This window comes from Chroicocephalus ridibundus, chromosome 2 (genome assembly GCF_963924245.1).
Source record: "Chroicocephalus ridibundus chromosome 2, bChrRid1.1, whole genome shotgun sequence".
Taxonomy (NCBI): domain Eukaryota; kingdom Metazoa; phylum Chordata; class Aves; order Charadriiformes; family Laridae; genus Chroicocephalus; species Chroicocephalus ridibundus.
Window position 1 is genome coordinate 12,285,727 of NC_086285.1, and position 18,525 is coordinate 12,304,251.

The 18,525-nt window shown below is 41.6% G+C and overlaps 1 protein-coding gene across 1 annotated transcript in view; it reads right to left on the reverse strand.

The window, feature by feature from the left end:
- LARP4B (La ribonucleoprotein 4B) overlaps positions 1 to 14,426 on the reverse strand; it is a 54,317-nt gene extending 39,891 nt beyond the window's left edge. Inside the window, exon 1 of the mRNA XM_063324442.1 lies at positions 14,060 to 14,426. The gene's annotated coding sequence lies outside the window, so the exon portion shown is untranslated. The remainder of the gene's footprint in view (positions 1 to 14,059) is intronic.
- Positions 14,427 to 18,525: the final 4,099 nt, after the last annotated feature.

The window sequence follows — 18,525 nt, forward strand, 5'->3', positions numbered from 1 at the left end:
CAAACCAGCAATGGTCCACGAGATGATTACAGGGGTAAGTGCACACAGCCACATGATCACACTTGTCTGGGTGCCAAGCCAAGCAGAGCTGGGACCGCTCTCATCCAAAAGCCACATGTGTGCGTTATTATGATGCCAATATCAGGCTAACCTTTACACTCAGTTTTAGTTCAGGTTTAGGTATCTTACAGTACTGGCAGAGTTAATGTTCAACTGTCTGAAGATATCTATATACACTCTGCATCCACATACACCACAACCTTGCAAACAGCTTGGAAGAGACATCTACTCCACTGTTACATAGCCAACAAAACCACTACTGCCCCCTGCCAACCCCCCCAAAACCTATCTCGAGTGCAGCCCCCGATCCTCCCACCTCTGCTTTCATTAGAAGTAGGATCTAATTTTTCTAATTCATGTTCAAAGCGTGCTTTTAGGCAGTCTGTTTTGCTGTCTAGTTACACGAGTATGAGTAGCAGCATGCATTCTCTCAATCAAACCCGTCAGATAGATCTGTTATTTAAAAACATGCAAAACCCCAAACAATGCTCTAGGGCTGAGATCTTGCCTGCCAACTTTCAGCCCAGGGTAATCAGCCCTTAAAAAGAGATTTACAAATGCAAGTGCTGACAACTAACTTTCACACTGCAAACAGCAACACCATAAAACAAAAAAGCTCACTAGAATAAAAGATCTTTTCATTTCTCTTCCAGCCAGCACAAACAAAAATAGATCTCAGTTTGGCTTTGTGCAGAACTCTTCCTAGCAAATATTTTAGAAACTTTAAACACAGATTAAGATAAACTATACACAAGGCTAATACAAAAATACACTTCCAGTAACATGAAAAAGCCTAAAAAGCTTTCAGAACAGAAGCGCACTGCCTAACTGCAGCCTCATAGCAAACCTCCAGTGGCAGTCCAGAAACCCTCTTTCTACTGTCAGAGATAACACAGTTTCTCACCACCTTTCAGGCCCTTAAGTATCCACCAGGATCACGACAGCCCAGCAGAAGTAATCAGAGCTACCACTGACTTCAGCTTAGAAAAGAATTTTAGCAACTGCTCAATACATCACATAGTATGAGAAATTACAGATGCCTCTTCCAAAAGTATGCTATTAATTTTAATACATTAACTCCTGTTTAAAAAAATTTACCTTTCTTCATTACTTTCAGAAGTGTTTTGAATATCCAAGGCATATATAATATGTCAAGAGTTAATCATGTCCTCAGTGCAGGTAAAGCCGCTAACTCAGATGTAGGATAGTTAAGCTTGTAGACCTTTATCACGAAAAACTGACAAATCCAAATCCTGAAAGGCTGCAAGTTTCCCTCCGTCTTGGCATTATGAGCAGTGATACAAACTGGAGCTTGCAATTTTAATCAGATGGCCATTTTAGAAGACTTTCAAAGAACGATTTCAGCTGTTAATGTAAGAGTTGAACCATTATCCTGGTGCATGGGCCACACGTTACCATTCTGTAGATGAGTAACCCCTACAAAGCTGTATCATTCCAATACAGAAAGCCTGTGACAGAACTCAGGGGTTTCCATCTTTCCTTTCAAAGCAGGAAATCATCCTCTCTAACAGAGCAGATGTGACAAACAATCTATCATTCAAACGATGGCATTACTTAAAAGAAAATACACTGTGAAGTAGTTACATTACCACAGTGGACAAAACAGCTGCAAACAAAAAAAATCTACCAGCCCCCAAAAGCACATTTGTTGGTGGCCATCTCTGCAATCATCATTGTGCCAACGTCAGTTGTAAACTCTGTACTACACAACAGCGATTAAAAAGCTGACATGACAAATATTTAATCACAGCATGTGTCCACAGAAGTTAAATACTGAATACACTACTATTTTTAAAAATCATCGCAAGGCTCTGAACTTGTTTAACTGCTAATTAGCTAAACAGTCAGAGGAAAAGTTGAAAATTTAACCTCTGGAGCTTACTTAGCCTGGCCCAGACATTTATCAAAGCCTGCCAGACGGAGGTTTCAAAATGTAGATGCATCCAGTGTACATGCCAGCTGGTAGGCTAGAACGTTAGATTTCAAAAAACCCCAGAAAAGTACTGTTTGATTTGTTTCAGTTTTCCTTCCTGCCAAGAAAATTGCTTATGCCCGGGCACCACCCAGGCAGCACCCACGATAACGCAACTTTTTGGTTCTTGAAGAGGAACACGGACATTGCATGGGCATTTTAAAACCCACATGGCAACCAGGTGTTCGTAAGAAATGCACTGTGTCAGCAGGCCACCTAAACCTTAAAGCTATATGGTTTTAACATTCTGCAGTAGAAAACACCAGGTTTAGAGCTGCTGCATCTACTTCACAAGTTTTTGTTTTTTTAAAAAAAACAAAACAAAAACTTCAGTTCTTTATAAGGCTGATAGCCTCCAAAACTGTTCTGCAATTCCATTAGTTATCTCTCCAAACTTACTCTCTCCTCTAAGTATGGCTGAGATTTCAAGAGAAACAGCAAACCTTGCTATTTGAAGGGAACGCTGCATTTCCTTATTTAAAGATCTATGAAACATTTCTGTGCTAGGCGTCACAAGCAATTTGCAACTCCATCATTTACTGAGCTTTCCAACTTGCACACAAACTGCACACCAAAACTGATTAGTCTGCAAGTCTAGAAATTCAAATCGTTAGAGTAATTAGCTATCCAAGGGATACCAAGCAATAAGTTACAAAACAAAGGTGATAAAATACCAAAAGAAACCTGATAGTGGTAAATGATAAGTACTGTATACAGAGGTATATGAAAGGCTTTCAGTCAAGAGCAAGAAAAATAGGAAGGGCATAAAGTTACAGCCTTATTCACTCACCTAATCTCAAACAACAGGAAGAAAGATCTTCACAGTACACAGAAGATAACAGGATGACTCCTACCAGAAATAATCCTGATTATCTTTTTTATGTCTAGCCTTTTACATATTGTATTTTAAGCATATATGCTTAAAATAAAAGAAGATATTTTCACTACATTGAAAGGTCTCGCACAGAATTTCTGCAGTCCTCTGCACACCAAGAAGGTAGCACCTGCGTGTCAAAGTTATCTCATGCACACTTAAACGTCACTCAAGAAATGGACTAATAAGCCTGTGGATCACATCCTCTTCAGTAATGCAATGCAGGAGATGTTTAATAGTATATAATCTAAAAATATCTTACCATTTAAGAATGCTAGGAGTGCCTACCAAAACAGGAATAACCCACTGGGAAGAAATTTTTGTGCCTGATAAGAGTATCATGTGCCTCAAAGACAAGTGTGATTGTGTCATGAGCAGTTTTCAGTTTGCTTACGGCTTGTTCTCAGTTTTCAAATCTGAAGCAGCACTCTCCTGACTGCAGGCTGAAGCACATAACATTAAGAAACCCAATTCATTAATTAACAGGTGTTGCTTCATGTAGCACATCCATCAGAAAGACACAAGCTTGTTTTCCTCCTATAAGTGGACTAACAGCACACACCCTGCAGGTTATCCATAAAGATGCATATTTCATTTCTATTATAACTATCATGTCAGATAAGATATTCTTTTATCAGATGATGATTTCAAGAAGTACCAAACTGTTAATTAAAATAAAGCCTTCACTCTTCCACTTGTGCACTATCTGAGCAACCTCTCAAATGGCAGAATTAAAGTTAACAGCTCAGCCAAACCATGCCAATTGTGAAATGAAAGGTGGGGTGCTACCTTAATCTAAAGCATTTATGATCATAATTCTCCACAACCCCATCTTCTCTTGAAAACTTGTTTGATCTAGTTGAATGTAGAATCACAAATTCTGTGTTCATCACCAAGGCCTACGAAAAGCACAAAACAATCTCACACTGGAGGAAAAAGGTCTTTCATCTTTCTCAGGAAAGAGATCAGGAATTTGCCACTCAAGCACATTAGGTAAGTGTCTCAAAGTATAACGACTTTCTGATAAAATACTCCCTCAAGTTCACGAGCATTTGACCTCCTCCCTACCTTCCAGCCCTGGTGTCTCTTCTTATTTTTCCAGGAAAGAAAACATCACCAGCAAGAACTGAATTGGAATAAATTTCAACAATCCCCCTTTTCTACAAACAATTAAACAGAGAACTACACAGTAGTTGCTTGCACACACACTTTACTTCTGTGACCACCAGCAGAGGAGAGAGGACCCAAACTGAACCAATGCCATTAATCCTTCCTTCCTGTTCTCTAGGCAATCATCAGCAAAGTACTACAAACCAAGTCCTGCAGTTCTGAGTGAAACTTAAGAAGTCAAGGGCACGTTATTCTGCTGCTGCTATTACTCTTGCCTACAAAGCATCACAGGTAGTTCCTACTGCAAGACAACAAGAAAAAAAAAAGAAAAAGACAACAGTAACATACTTGCAGGACTTTCACAAGAGAAATCCCAGCAGAATGCCTGTACTGAATTAAAGAGTGAAAGAACAGGTGAATGCAAACCACTGCTCTTTTGCATTGAAAAGAAAACCAAAAAACACCACAGAAAACAAATTAAGCCTGAACACAGTGCCATGATGCTTCAAAGCACCTACAAAAGGACAAGCTTGGAGTTCCACACTGTAGACCATTTCACATCTGCCTCTGCTTCCAAGCTGTATAATAGAGAATACATTTATTAAATGAGCCTAAGTGTAGAGGGAGACTAACTTTTCATATAATTTTCTAAAAAAAGACAGCCTAAATAACAGCTAAGTATAAAACCCCCAAATTTATGCCTAACACGGATTAACAGAAACTGTAGAATGTGACTTAAGTTCCCTTCTTCCGCAAGATTTTTTTTAAATACATATATTTTAAAAACTGATGAAGTATTCATCAGAGCACAGACATCATAGATTATACTAGCCCACTGCTCATATTAATTTCATGTAACGCTCCCATCCACCTACATTTACCTGTTACGCTTGACTAAGCTACAAGGCAACAGTCTGCGCTTGCACAGTGTCCAGTGCAGTGGGATTCTGATCTGCAAATAAAGTCACAGCTGAGGTAGTGCAAATTAAAGTGTTGGTATTTTTACTAATATACATAATTTTAACAGCTAGAAGTGTTTACCTACCACACAAATATTAACTCTAGACCCTTTGGTGTCATCTTCAATAGGCTAATTGCATTCTTCTCCGCAAATCAAAGCTTTTCAATAACTTCAGATATCTTTATGCCTACCAAATTAGCTGGGAGACTATTCCAGGCTTTTAGTGTAATACCAATATTTAATGTCAAATACTGTTCACTGATGCAGAAATTAATTTTTTCCACTTAATGCAAACATTAGGAAAGCATGAAAAAAACCTGTTTCTGAAGTTTAGCACCACCACATGCAAAACCTCATCTAATTCGTCAACTATCATCATCCATGATGCTTGTCTGCACTGAGGTCTCATGAGCTAATAATCACACAACACCTCAGTACACACAGAAAGCAGAAGACCAAGACACAATTGACTAGAAACAGCAAATTGAATTAGAAAGAAAATTAAAGCTTGCCCTGGAATGAATAGGGCAGGAGCCGATACCTATTAGTACTAATGATTATGGATTTCACAAAATATTGTGCATTTCTGTACTATTTTTAAATAGGCATTTTCGGAAAACTAGATGGTAACTTAAACTCTTAAACTGATTTATTTAAAATGAAAATAAAAAAATAAGGGAAACTTTTCAAAAACTTCCATGTATCTTTAGCCTATATTACTCCTTCCCATAGCCAACCAAGACACCACATGAAGAGATTAACATGGCTATCAGAAAAAGCCACGTGAAAGACTTCTCATCTTTTTTCCTATGAACTATATAGTTCTTCATTTTGACACACATCTTATTTCCTGCAAGTGAGTTTACTTTGGCAGTCTGGATACTGTCTTTCTCATTATATCGTATCTTCTCTGAACTCATGCACACATGAGGAATTATTATGCAATGATGGTATCTTGCATAATAATGTATTTTCCTTGTTTCCCTTCCCTCCCCACATAGCTGGCTTGCTCTGACTTAACCAAGGGGGTTTTGGGGGCTTGCTTTTCTCTAAAGTATCTATTTAAGGAAAGTCAGAGAGATTAATCTTCCTACTCCACTGCTGAAGGAAGCAACAATTAGGTATGCTAAGAGCTCACACAGAGCAGTAAAGTTTCAGGAACTGTTGCACTTTCATCTTGAGAGGCATTTTTCATTCTAAGACTGAAACTGATTCCTGACTTTGCTGGCTGATGGACTGGCCAGCATCTCAGTAAATGGACCTGTCATTTTATGAATTATGTTTATTTCACAGAACAACTGCTACAATATTTTACTAGCTGCTTCAGATTTTTTAAGCTAAGATGCAGCAATTTATCATCTATTTGGCCTTTCCTAATTCTTCAAAGAAACACTAAGTCTTCAAAAGATACAACGCAAGACAGAGTACCAGCAGCTTCAGCACTCGCTTAGAGGGAACAAGTTAAATGTTGTGCATGAAGCGTCAGTGTAGCAATGCCGGGAACAACGAACTTCCTTGTTTCAATTACTGAAGGTTCCTCCTCTCGATTTACCAATATGATCTTTAAGTTTTCCGCATACTTCACTACCCTGCTAGCCAGAAGATGGGCAACATGCAACTCAGGGTGCTGTCTGTGACTCTAGGCAGTACAGTTTGCAAAAGTAAAAGAAATAACCAACCCAGCTATGCTGGGTGGGATTTTATGGACAGCACCTTCTCCAGAAAAAGTCAGAAGCTGGCAAAAGTGGATGCAGTATTTTATGATGAAAGACAAGACTACAAACATCACTTGAAGCTCTGAGGTTAATATTTAGGGCAGTTCCAAGCGTGAGGTTAGAAGTCTGACGTTCTTTAACAGGTCTTAATAGGCTTATCTTAGAATATTGCTATTATTTGGATTCCATGTTTCAAGTCTGCAATCAGTGCTGTGCTTAAGCAAGAGGAGGTCAAAAACTGGAACTTCTAGGACACTTAATATTTTTAGTGCTTTGAATTATTCTTTAAGACACACATACAGCTTCAAAGCGGACTGCTAGGTTCTTTATCATCACATTCTCAGACCACACAATAAACACCTAATTAGGGGAAGCAGAAATCTTACACCAAGGATCTCAAATTCAAACACATGCAGAACTAGAATTATAGAAAATATTTGATGCAGACTGATGGGACAGCTGTTATGGTGCTCCTAGAATACATCTTCAGTCAGAACAGTTCTGAGAAAAGTGAGAGAGAAAAGGGTCTACACCCGAGTCCAGGTGGGAGGCCTATACAGAACCAAATAAGATATTGATAATTACAGTGATAAATGAAAAGGTACAATGCCAAGTCTTCTTCCAACAGGAACATATACAATAATCCTGACTATGCAAAGATTATTTTCATAAACACTTGTTCTGCAAAACATACAGCCTAGGATAAACTCCCTCAAGCTCTGGGCTTTGGGTTTTTTTTGGCGGGTGACTTGAAAGGTATTCATTTACCTAAAATATGTTAGTTTAAGTTTTGAAACATGTTCATGACCAAATCTAAACTACTTACAGAAAAAGCGTCATTTAACTTTAAGGTTTTGTAATAAGAAAAGGAAGCTTATGTTTTTGCCAATGATTATTTCATTAACCTCTTTGCTAAAAATAGAATTTAACCCAAATAATCCAGTCACTTTAGTATTACTTCCTCTTTTTGAAAAAGCCACCATCCTCCATTACAAGCTTCACCAAAATCAGAAGCAACTCTTGCTTTACTTGTAAAACACGGTATGAAAGACTATTGGTGCACATTTGTTCACAGTTAGAACACCCCACCTTTCTGGAGTATCACTGTAATCAAAACTACTGGTAATTCAGGTTTTGACTCACTGTTAGGAGGATGGACTGTTCCAATATTTGAGCTTGGATTTAGGGACAATAATTCTTCCTTGCAAGCCAAAACAACTGGGCACAGACTCTCCTAAAAATTCCACTGATTCCTTGAATCCAGGCAGTTAAAATATACAAAGTTAATTAAGAAACAGAAAATTATAATCGTAAAAAAAGATTATAAGCTAAGCTTCAGCAACAGGTTCATAACAAAAAGATCCCTCTCCCTCCTTTATAATACAAGTCTTTTAGACATCCATTATAAAGAATTGGACAACAAGCTTTTAACAGGAACAAGTACAGAAACCTAAGATCTTGGAGACATTCCAATGCAGGCAATGATATTTTGCTCAAATTGTTTGCCTTGCTGCTTTAAACAGCAATGTGTTGACCATTTTCTGTCCCTATCTATCAGGTAGCAATAACACTGAATGGGAATGAAACTCCAAGATTGCAGATTCTGCACCTTAGGTAGCTGTTTCATAAACTTTGGTCCTCAACACTTAAAAGTAGCTGTGTCCGATGTGTTCTCCACTTTTGCTCTGTTTTTCTAATTCCTAGAACAAGAATGAGAAACCAGCAGCATACATCAAAACGTTTGAGCACAAACCTTCAGTGCCAGGGTATGAAAAAGCCAGCTACTTTGGACATTGGTCTGTTGACTCATCAGTTCCTTGTTTGAACAGAAGTCAGACTGTTGTGGGGCAACCTGCGACAGCATCACAACCTGTAAAAATACACTTATGGATACCAACACTGACTGAAAACAAAACCAGAGGGCTGCCAAGAGGCTTAACTGTAAGAACCTGTAATGTTCTCAAGCATTTCATGAAGTTTCGGACAAGTGAGATTTATCAAAGGGTTAAATATTTTTTCCTCAACATAATTACTATTTAACTAATATTTTGTTTCTGAAGATTCCCTGTCAGATCACTGGCATCCTATGATTATAAAGCACTTTAACGGAATAACAGAAATATACAGGTTTTTGAAGTAAGTTTGTAACTCCATCACCAAGACAGATGGAAGTCTGTCTTATGAATACCACCGATAAAGCATTAATATTCATCATGGATGCTTATTTCCAAACTAGCAGGGAAAAGCCTGTATGAAGTTGAGGGAGAATTTATCTAAGCAAAGGGGAAATACTATTGTGATACTTGTGCATGAAAACAGAGGAAATCTAAAAGCAAAATTAAGTGACACAGTATTCAGACTTGCAAAAAGCCCACCACAAGCTTTAGGTAAAATAACTGTATGTTCTACATCTACACTCAAAACTCAGTATATTCCTGAATAAGTCCCATATGAACTGCTGACAGCATCTGAAGGTTGTAATTTCCAAAGTCTTTGGATCGCCAGCGCTTGCCATTTTCAATAGTGAAACCAATACAGGCATTGTAGGAAAGAGTCCCTAACAGATAAAGCAATTCTGGGTCTAATTCATCATAAGCTACCATGCCAGATAGATGCCTATAGATATCTATAGGCATCCGTGTTTCTATCTATCGGTATATGCAACAGTCCATAACTAAAAGCTGTGTGTAGCTACTACTACTTTAAGTACATGTGCACTGAACTGGAGATATCTGTGAACTCCACTTGGCCATAAAGGCAATCCAGAATAAACCTTTACTGTAGGATATACTCCCTGGGACACCAGCTCCTTACATGCCAACAGCCTTATGCTAACAACAACAGAGCTGCTGGAAGCGCAGAGGCGGCAATCCATTCAGCTTATGAACGAATGATTCCTTTTGTATTACATCATTCAACTACCCATTAAGGACCTGGACTGACAGGATCCAGAATATGCATAGCCCAGCCCTCCATGGTAAACGAGCGTTAGGAAAGATTAAGGCTCAAAGAAATTGGTGATTCACCAGGGCGTCAAAACAGTGTTTCCCCAATTCCCTGCTATGTTCTAGGCCAAGTAGCTAGCCACATATTAGTAACCCCTGTCAGACTTCCAATTTTGGAGTTAATTGCTGTTCCTGAAACACATAGCCAGACACAAAATACCTGCAGCAGCACACATCACAGAACGAACACTGTCATGGCTAATCGCACAATTATGCTGTATTACAGTCACACCTAATTTAAGTACTCCAAAGTACCTCTGTTGTCTGCAGGTATTACTCTATTGCGTGCTTCCTAAAAGAGACGGGGGACACCCTCCTTTAGAAAGGGTACAGAACAGCAACATGCACACAGAATGCACAAACGTGAAAGACCAATTAAAAAAAGGATTATAAATCCTTGGCTCCATCACATCACCAAAACTTAAGAAATAGCAGCTATGAACCAATTAATAGAATTTTCTTCTCTGTTGCACTACTTTATAGAACTTGGCTAGATTAATTTAAATGAATGGGTGGTCAGCTTCGAGTCTCCTGTTACTAACAAGTTCCTCAAACTTACTAGTTTTAGGTGATTTTTTTATCGTGAGCCAGTCAAAGTCCGCATATCTTTGAAGAGAAAGAAGTGGATTGTTGGAATAGCAATGGATCTTCTTCAATTATCAATATTTACAGCACCAAATTATTTTTATTGACCAGGTGAAATATTACTAAGTTTTACATTCAGAATAAGTGCTCAGAGGTGTTCTATTTTCATGTTTGGCTGTTACGATACACTAGCTTGCCTCGAATTTCACACTGGAGAGTTAATACATAGGAAAAGAAAATAGAGCTTCCCCAAAGCACTAGCTTATAACTGTATTTACAACATTTTCAACTGATACATTTGATAAAGCATATTACCTGTTCAGGTGGAAGAGGGTGTGCACGTATGTTTTCTCTTTTTTGAGGTATCACACAAAACTAACACTAAAGTTTAGTTTTACATCACTTTCCCCTCCCTAATTTCACGACTGGCTTATGCGGTGAAATCCACCTTGTCTAGATCTTGTTTTAGACGGACTAAAATAATAGTATTGGATTCAGCATGCGTATGCCTTGCTTTGGGAACATCGTTCAAAGACCTTTCTGGTGCCTTTACTATAAGCGTAGCTTTTACTCTCATTTTCTACACAGTTCTCCACATACTATTGCCTCTTACAAAACTGTAGGAGAAGGGGTTAATTTTCTTCCTTACAATATCCTATTTTGTAACATCCTTCCTTTCCTACTCCTACCTGTGTGTGCCCATTCTGAAGGCAAATACAAGAGACTGGCAATACGCATATTAGTTTAGTATGACAGATTACATACAGGAATAAATGCAGCCAAAGATTATTTTCTAGTTTATTTCTAAAGTTACACAAACTTGTTGTCTAAAAATGTCATTTTGCTAGTAAATGCTTAAAGGAACAGAACACTGTGTAAACCACACTTTTTACAACGTCTTACATCATGTAACAGTTCCTCACATATGCGCATACACACAAAAAAAATCACACTCCCAAAGCCTGAAGTTCTCCAGACTTGAAACTGTTTCTTGGCTTTCTTCATCTGGTCTCTTTTGCCTTTTTCTCTGTGCCAGCAATAGCCTTCTTGACGCTGCTTTTGTTAGCTACCTCTACAGCCACCTTTGCACCTGCCTTTGCAGAGCGTCTCCAAGACAAGAATGCTCCTCTTCAAGATCAATAAGGCCACTGTCCTTGACAAAACCTGCTCCTTCCAACACAGGCACAAGAAAAGGTAAGTCAAGTGCTCTACGTGCTTATTTGTGTACCTTACCTGTTAATTTACGAGAACATGAATGTCTGATGAATGTATACAGGCACCACGGAATTAAACATTAATAGCACTGAAGGGCCAAAAAGCCACCTAGTTTAAAAAAATTAAACTGATGAAACACATCTACACCCAGTTACTTTGTTCTTTCTAACTCCTTTCTTGCTACCTTTCAGCTGTCACTTTAGATTTGTCACGCACTATGGCCAGAAACACGCCTCTTCCATGTCTAGCATGTGCATTTTGTGAGGTAATGTAATAAATATTTAACAAAGAGTTTATATTACCATGCCAATTAAGCTCACAACTGATTTAAAGCCAAAGCCACTGACAGATACGAGACTTAATAACAGACGCAGCAACAGATCTCCACAGGACATGTAGATTAGACAAACCTGATTGTATTTATTTCACATTTCAGTAAAATAAACCAAGTAGTTAATTTCACTCTAAGCAAGTAAAGCACCAGAGTCAGAAGTTGCCTACATGATTACCACGTCTCAAACTAACAAAAAAAAAAAACCCAAATCCCAAAGTCCCCCCAACTGCTCCCAGTTCCAGAACCTACATCTTGCTCTGTACTGAAGAAGATTTAAGTTGCAGCCACATATCTAAACAATATATACATATGTACTTATCAGTCATCCATACCTTTCTATGTGCATATTTGCATTAGAGCAAGCCATAAAAAGCAGCCAAGGCAGAACACACTTGTGCTGACACTTTTATTCCCTTAAGGCATTTGTGCGTAAACACTTGAAAAAACAGAAATAATTACAAGGGAAACAATTCAATCCAACCCAGAACATTGTGTGCACCTAAGGACCTGATTATATACCATGAAAATATACAATCACTTATTCAGGAACACCCAAGAGGTCAAATGTTTTCTGTTAATTCATTTATGCAAACCTTTTATACCAGTTTCAATAAGGATTTTTTTTTCCCCAGAACGCAGGGCCAATTAAATGTAAGAGTAATTTTGGCTTCCATATATATAGTATACACATATAAATGGCAATATACCCAGAAGAATAAAATTTCCTGTAGACGTTACATATAAAATACATACTGTTTTCTGTATGTACTTTATCAGGCCTCACCCTAGTTTTCCTCTCCCTTTCACTTCCCACAAAAAAAAATTAGAAAATACCAATGTTCTTCTAATAGCTTGAGTGAATAAGCTGATTAGCTTCGTATCTCAAGAATTAACTTGAAGAAATGCTTACAAGTCAGCAGGAAACAAGTGAAAGTTCAACTGATAAAAACAGTTACCAGATCAGAATCAAAACCCTAGAGTTGTGAAATCCCAGCAAGTTTAAAAAAAAAAAAACACAACATGCTTTGACCTTTGAAAATTTATCCAATGCTTAAAAACCAGATAAGTTTGACATGACACTTAAACCACATGAAAGGTTAAAGCCTTTCAATAGCGATCCTGAGGCAGTACTTAATAAAGATTCCTACTCCAATTTTACTAAGAATTCAGACGGAGGCCAACAAAACTAGGCCAGAGACAAGACGCAGGATCGGAAGCCAGAATTCCCATGGTTTTACCCCAACCGTGACTCAAGTTTAAAGAGTGGTTTTGAAACCAGCTCTCTCTCTGTGGCCACAGGCAAGTCTTAACCGCCTTGCCTCAATTCCCTTACCTGCAGAATAAAAATAATTATACTTATCTGCCACACAGGAATCTTGTACAACATTGTTTGGCAAGTGCACATCTGTTTAAACTGCGGACAAAGCTACGTAGTAATTTTGAGCATCTGCACAAACTGAAACTGAGAGTGAAAACAACTTAACTGAAGCAGCCAGCGAAGGCCCAACAAAATCCTAGAGGCAAAACACCGTTTGTGTGGCGGCTGCTTTGGCAAGTAGATTTTCGCAACCTGCGAGCACGGCTGGCCCGCTCCCTCCCGCACCATCGGTTCACCAGTCCGGGCTGATCCCCAGCAGCCAGCACTGCACTGCCCAGCTCCCGCCCGCACCCGCCGCCGGCTCCGGCCCGCCTCTTCCAGAGGGTCGCAGCTCGCCACCCGCCGAAGAGGGACAGGCGAGAACGGCCGGCGCTTCAGGCGTTGCCCCCTCCCCGCCGCCTCCAAAGGCGGAGCTCCCACCCGCTGTCCACGGGGACATCTTCGGCCACGCCAAACGGGCGCGGGGGGCAAAGCTCACCCGCCCGCTGCCCGGCCACCCTCCGGGGCGCTGCTCGGCCAGGCCGCAGTGCGGGAGCGGCCCCGGCGGCCCGGCCACTCGCCCTATCCCCCCGCTACCATCAAGGCCCCAAGCCGGGATCCCTCCTCCTCCCTCCTACTTCTCCCCCGGGAACCGCCTCGGGTGGGAAGATGGCGGCTCCGGCCGCCTCCCCGGTGCGAGGCGGGTGGCGGAAGGGGGGGGCCTCTCTCCCCCTCCAGCTCCGCCGTTCCCCCCTCACACCGGAAGATGGGGGAAGTGGGGCAGGGGGTGCGGCCCGAGCGGCCGCCGGCGCCGGGCGGGCGCGGGCCCCGGGCGGCCCCTCGCACTCACCTGTCACCAGCAGCCGCCGCCGCCCTCGGGCCGGGCCTCGATGGGGAGAAGGCGGGCGGGCACGGGAGGTGGGGGGTGTCTCCACTGGCGCCGGGGCCTCTCGCTCCTACCGGGCTTTCCGCTACGCCGGGGCCTCTCGCTACGCCGCCGCCGCCGCCGGGGCCTCGCCGCCGCCGGATGCCAGGAGGAGGAGAGCGGAGAGCGGGGCGGGGGCCGGGAGGAGGAGCAGGCGGCGGCAGCACGGCGGGGAGGGGGGCGCGGAGGGAGGAGGCGGCGGCGGCGGCTCCGGGGCCCGAAACGTCTCCGAGCCGAGACTCAACCACCCGCTCGCATGAGAGACCCGCTTCCGGCTCCTGGCGGAAGTCCCTCCTCCGCCGGCGGAAGGGATTGGCCGGCGGCGCCGCGCGGAGCGGCGCGCTCGGCCGGCACCCGCGCCCACGGATTGGCGGAGGAGCCGCCGCGCGCGGCGTGACGCGCGCCGAAAAGCACGTGACGCGCCTGACGTCACCCGCTCCGAACGAGCGCGCGGAGGCGGGTGATGCCGTCTGCCGCCGGAGGGCTTTTGTCTCCTCTCACTTGCCGTAGCCCCGCCGGCGGGGCGGGGCCGGGCCAGGCCTTCCCCTTCCCTCAGCCTGAGCCCTTCCCTGGCGGCGGCGTTTCCCGCTGCTCTAGCTGTCGGGTTCCGCCATGTCGTCTGTCACGGCCTCCACGATTACTTCCCGGAGGGGGGCGGGAAAGCGGCGCCTCCCAGCCCGCTGGGCGCCTTCTGGTGGGGGGCCACCGTCCGGCCTCTCTCGGGAGCTCTGACAGACCTTCACTGCGGCGCTGAGGGGAGCGCGGCCCGCCCAGCCCCTTCGCACTGGGAAGGGGCAGAATGGGGCCGAACAGCCTGACCTCCCGGCAAGTCGGGTTACCGGTGCCTGCCTTCGCCGAGGGCTGGGCGTCTAGGAACGCTTTCAGGCCTTCGCCTTGGCATAGGGCGCGTTACTGCCTTCTGGAGCGCTGTCACAGCAGCGATGGGAGGATCCAGGTGCCTGTCCAAAATTGCAGACCCTACCACAGAATGTTCTGCCTTCCGTGGAGTAAGGCTGAGTAGTTGTGGTTTCAAAAGTAAACGGTAAACATAAATAGGAGGATTTTAGGAGAAGAATATTTCATGAAAGAGCCTTCTGCTTCGTCCGGGTTGTGAAAGCCAGGAGACCGTGCCAGGACTCAGTTCTGACTTCTTGGCCTCAGTTTACCAAGTTGGGGAGTAGAGTATATCTTTAGTTACATAAAACTGCAATGAATTCCAAGAGATTCAGGAGCTCTTTTGTTTGACCAAAGAACAAACAAATTTTGTGAAACAGTTCTAGTTATTTAGTATAGATCATAATTTGCTTTTATACAGTTAATTAGGCAAATGGTAAACATGTGGTTTCTTCTTAGGACTTAAAACACTAGAAAGAATCATCTTCCAGGACTTCTCCCAGTCCTCAGCTTGCCATCTACCTCAACCGTGGCAAAACTACATCACCTCACAACCAGCGGGCAATGATTATCTGTACCATGCATTGCTGCTTATCTTTGCATCTCAGAAGTGAATCCAGATAGGGCCTTCAGGATCCCGTTTATAATTCTTACTGATAAGAGTCATATTCCTGCCTTCAGGGTATCTGCTAGAAATTCCCACAGAGACAGTACAGCAATTTACTTAGAAGACCTGTTCTAAGGACACTCAAGTACCCTTTGGAACTGTTTTTGAGATTGCTGTATTGTTGCAAATCCCTAGCTGGTACAGGCAATAAAGCACATAGTAGTGCCTGAAATGAGGTCAGGTCTTAACAGACGTCAAGCTTTACACTGTTCATCCGAGGAAGGTGTGTCTCAGCATTCAGTCTTGGGCAAAAAAGTGATTCTGTGAGCACAGGTGGTGTTTGCCTTAGTAACTTGTTTCAGTTTTACAGAATTCTTTTATGAGGAAGAAACGCTGAGCAAAGGAAGATGGCCAGGGTAGAGCCTAGTCAGGAAAAGGAATAAAACGGCTTTGACAGTTGGTATTTAGAATGACAGAAGATACTTCAAGGAGCGCAGGAAGTATGACTGATCCAATAGTTTGTGACCATGCAGGTGCTATATGAAGATTTGATTACTTTAAAACAGTGAAACAATTGCTATTCCTAATTCTTTTTTATTTTACAAAGAAGTTGAGTATAGTTTTGTTCTTTAATGCCAGACTGTTTTTCAGCAGACTACAGTTCTTGTCAAGAAAAGGGAAAAAAGAAAGGTCTAATTTTAACCTCTCAAACATCATAAGCCCTGTTATATCCTTTTTCTAGGGGGCCTCAAAATTCCTGATACTTACTTACCCCTTCAGACACACAGTCTTCCTGTCTCCCCCAGGCCATAGCCCCATGCAACACCTGGGCAGGAAACCAAACGCATCACACCAGGAAGAAGACTGTACTGTATCGTTCCTTCTGCTAACTCAGGGTTTATGATTGCAGAGCTCATCTTCTCCCTTTCTGTAACTGAAGGAGTGTGTGACAGAGAGAAAACGACCGATTCCTGTCAAAAACCAGCACATACAGACAGCCTCATTGTAGGTAGTTTTCTTTAATGGATAGGGTTTCTTCTGTTTGGGATTTTTTCCCGAGGCAGCTTAACTGTGTTATTTAAGGAGACTAAATTTTTTAAAAGCCCAATGTTACAGAAATATTGTTAGACATACTGATGTATGTGTGTTGGGTTTATGATTTTTATTTCCTTATTGTTAAATTTTATTGTGGTTGAGTAACAGTCAAACGAGTGCACTTCTTCCATAAAGTAATACGAGTTTTCTGCTTGCCTGGGCCAGTTGTAATTCTCTTCTCAGTGTGTGGGATGTAGAAATTAATCACTGAATGCTTCCAGTTTTTAATGGGACACTGCTGAGACCAAAGAGATTTGAGTTTTTCCGTGGTACGCTGGTAGCTGAGGAATGTGTGCACAAATATGGGTAAAATATTACAAATCGACAATGGATACTCGGTGGTAATACAAACTACTCCTGTTTCTTCTACAGCTCAAACTCTGCAGTCTGGAGAAAGAATGCATCTCTCAAGGAACAGTGTGCATGAACAACAGGAGTGTTAGTACACAAAAATCAAGCAAGGTTAGACTAACTGGTTGGTTCTTTCTTCTGTGGTCAAAAAGATGTAGAAGGGACTATATATTAGTGATATATTGTTAAAATTATATTTTGTAAGGGTTTTTTTTAATCAGGATTTCTAGTTCAGCAAAAAAGAACAAGATATTTAGTATATTTAAGAAGATAATTTCTTATGAAGAGGAGCTGCAAAACCCACAGTATTCCTGGAAGCTAAACCAAGAATTGAGCAATCAGAAACTCAGACCCTTAAAAATCACTAAATGAACTGGAATGCCTGGGCTTTACAGACTTTATGATTTCCTCTAAGGATAATACAAAGGATAATATTTCCTTCCTCAAAAGAGCATAAATTCATTAAAGTCTGTGGAGCACGCAGGCGTCATGATGAAAACTTGCACTGAAACAGGACTAGATTTCTGCGTTGTAAGGAAGTTCCTGGTTTGGGCTACCTTTTTTTTTTTTTTTTTTTTCCTTTTCATTCCTTTAAAACACACTCTTATCGTTGCATTCTCAAAATATTTTATCCTGCAGATCTATGGGATAAGGCTTCACGAATCGCCAGTATTTATGAATTGCTGACTTGGAACACTTGCCAAAACCCACAAACCACTCAATACTTTGCAGTTTGGGAGATCTTATGAGCCAAGTAATATTTTACAATTCCTGATGCTGTTACCCAGCTTTGCAGGAAGAGAGAGATCTTCTCAAACGTAAGATACTAAATGATCGCACGCAATGGGCTATTCTTGTCATAAAACTGCAACTTAAATAGAATCCAGTAATCATTCTGCATTGCATTGATTTGATGAGTGGCATTTTAAATATTTATTATTTCTACGTCAGTATCTTTCATAGGTCTCAAGTAAATAGTTGACTGTCTAAAAGACAGTCCCTGTTCCAAGTAGACTACCATCTCATCGGTCAAAGCAGACAAAGATGAGGAGAAACTAAATACTGCTTCCAAAGGGATAGGAAAGTAAGAGAGATTAAGTGACCTGCCAAAAGATTATACAAGATATCTACATTTGAGTCTCGGCTCTATGTGGAATCCTATAGTTTAGTGAAAAGTTCAGGCTGCTTCTGTAGCTAAATGAAAATTATGAAGTAAACTGATAAAAGCCTATTATTGCTCACATAGATCTATGATTCCTGTTACTCACGTATCTCTAACTGTAGGAATGATCCAGATTCAGATGAGGTAGCCAGAGATACATTCCAATATACCTTTTCATCTTAATTGATTTTTAATAGCATAACCTTCATTTTTTTCAACTAAGCGCAGATGTGTAAAGACAGAGTATTCAATCCTGATAAAAACAGATGGGATAATTTGGAT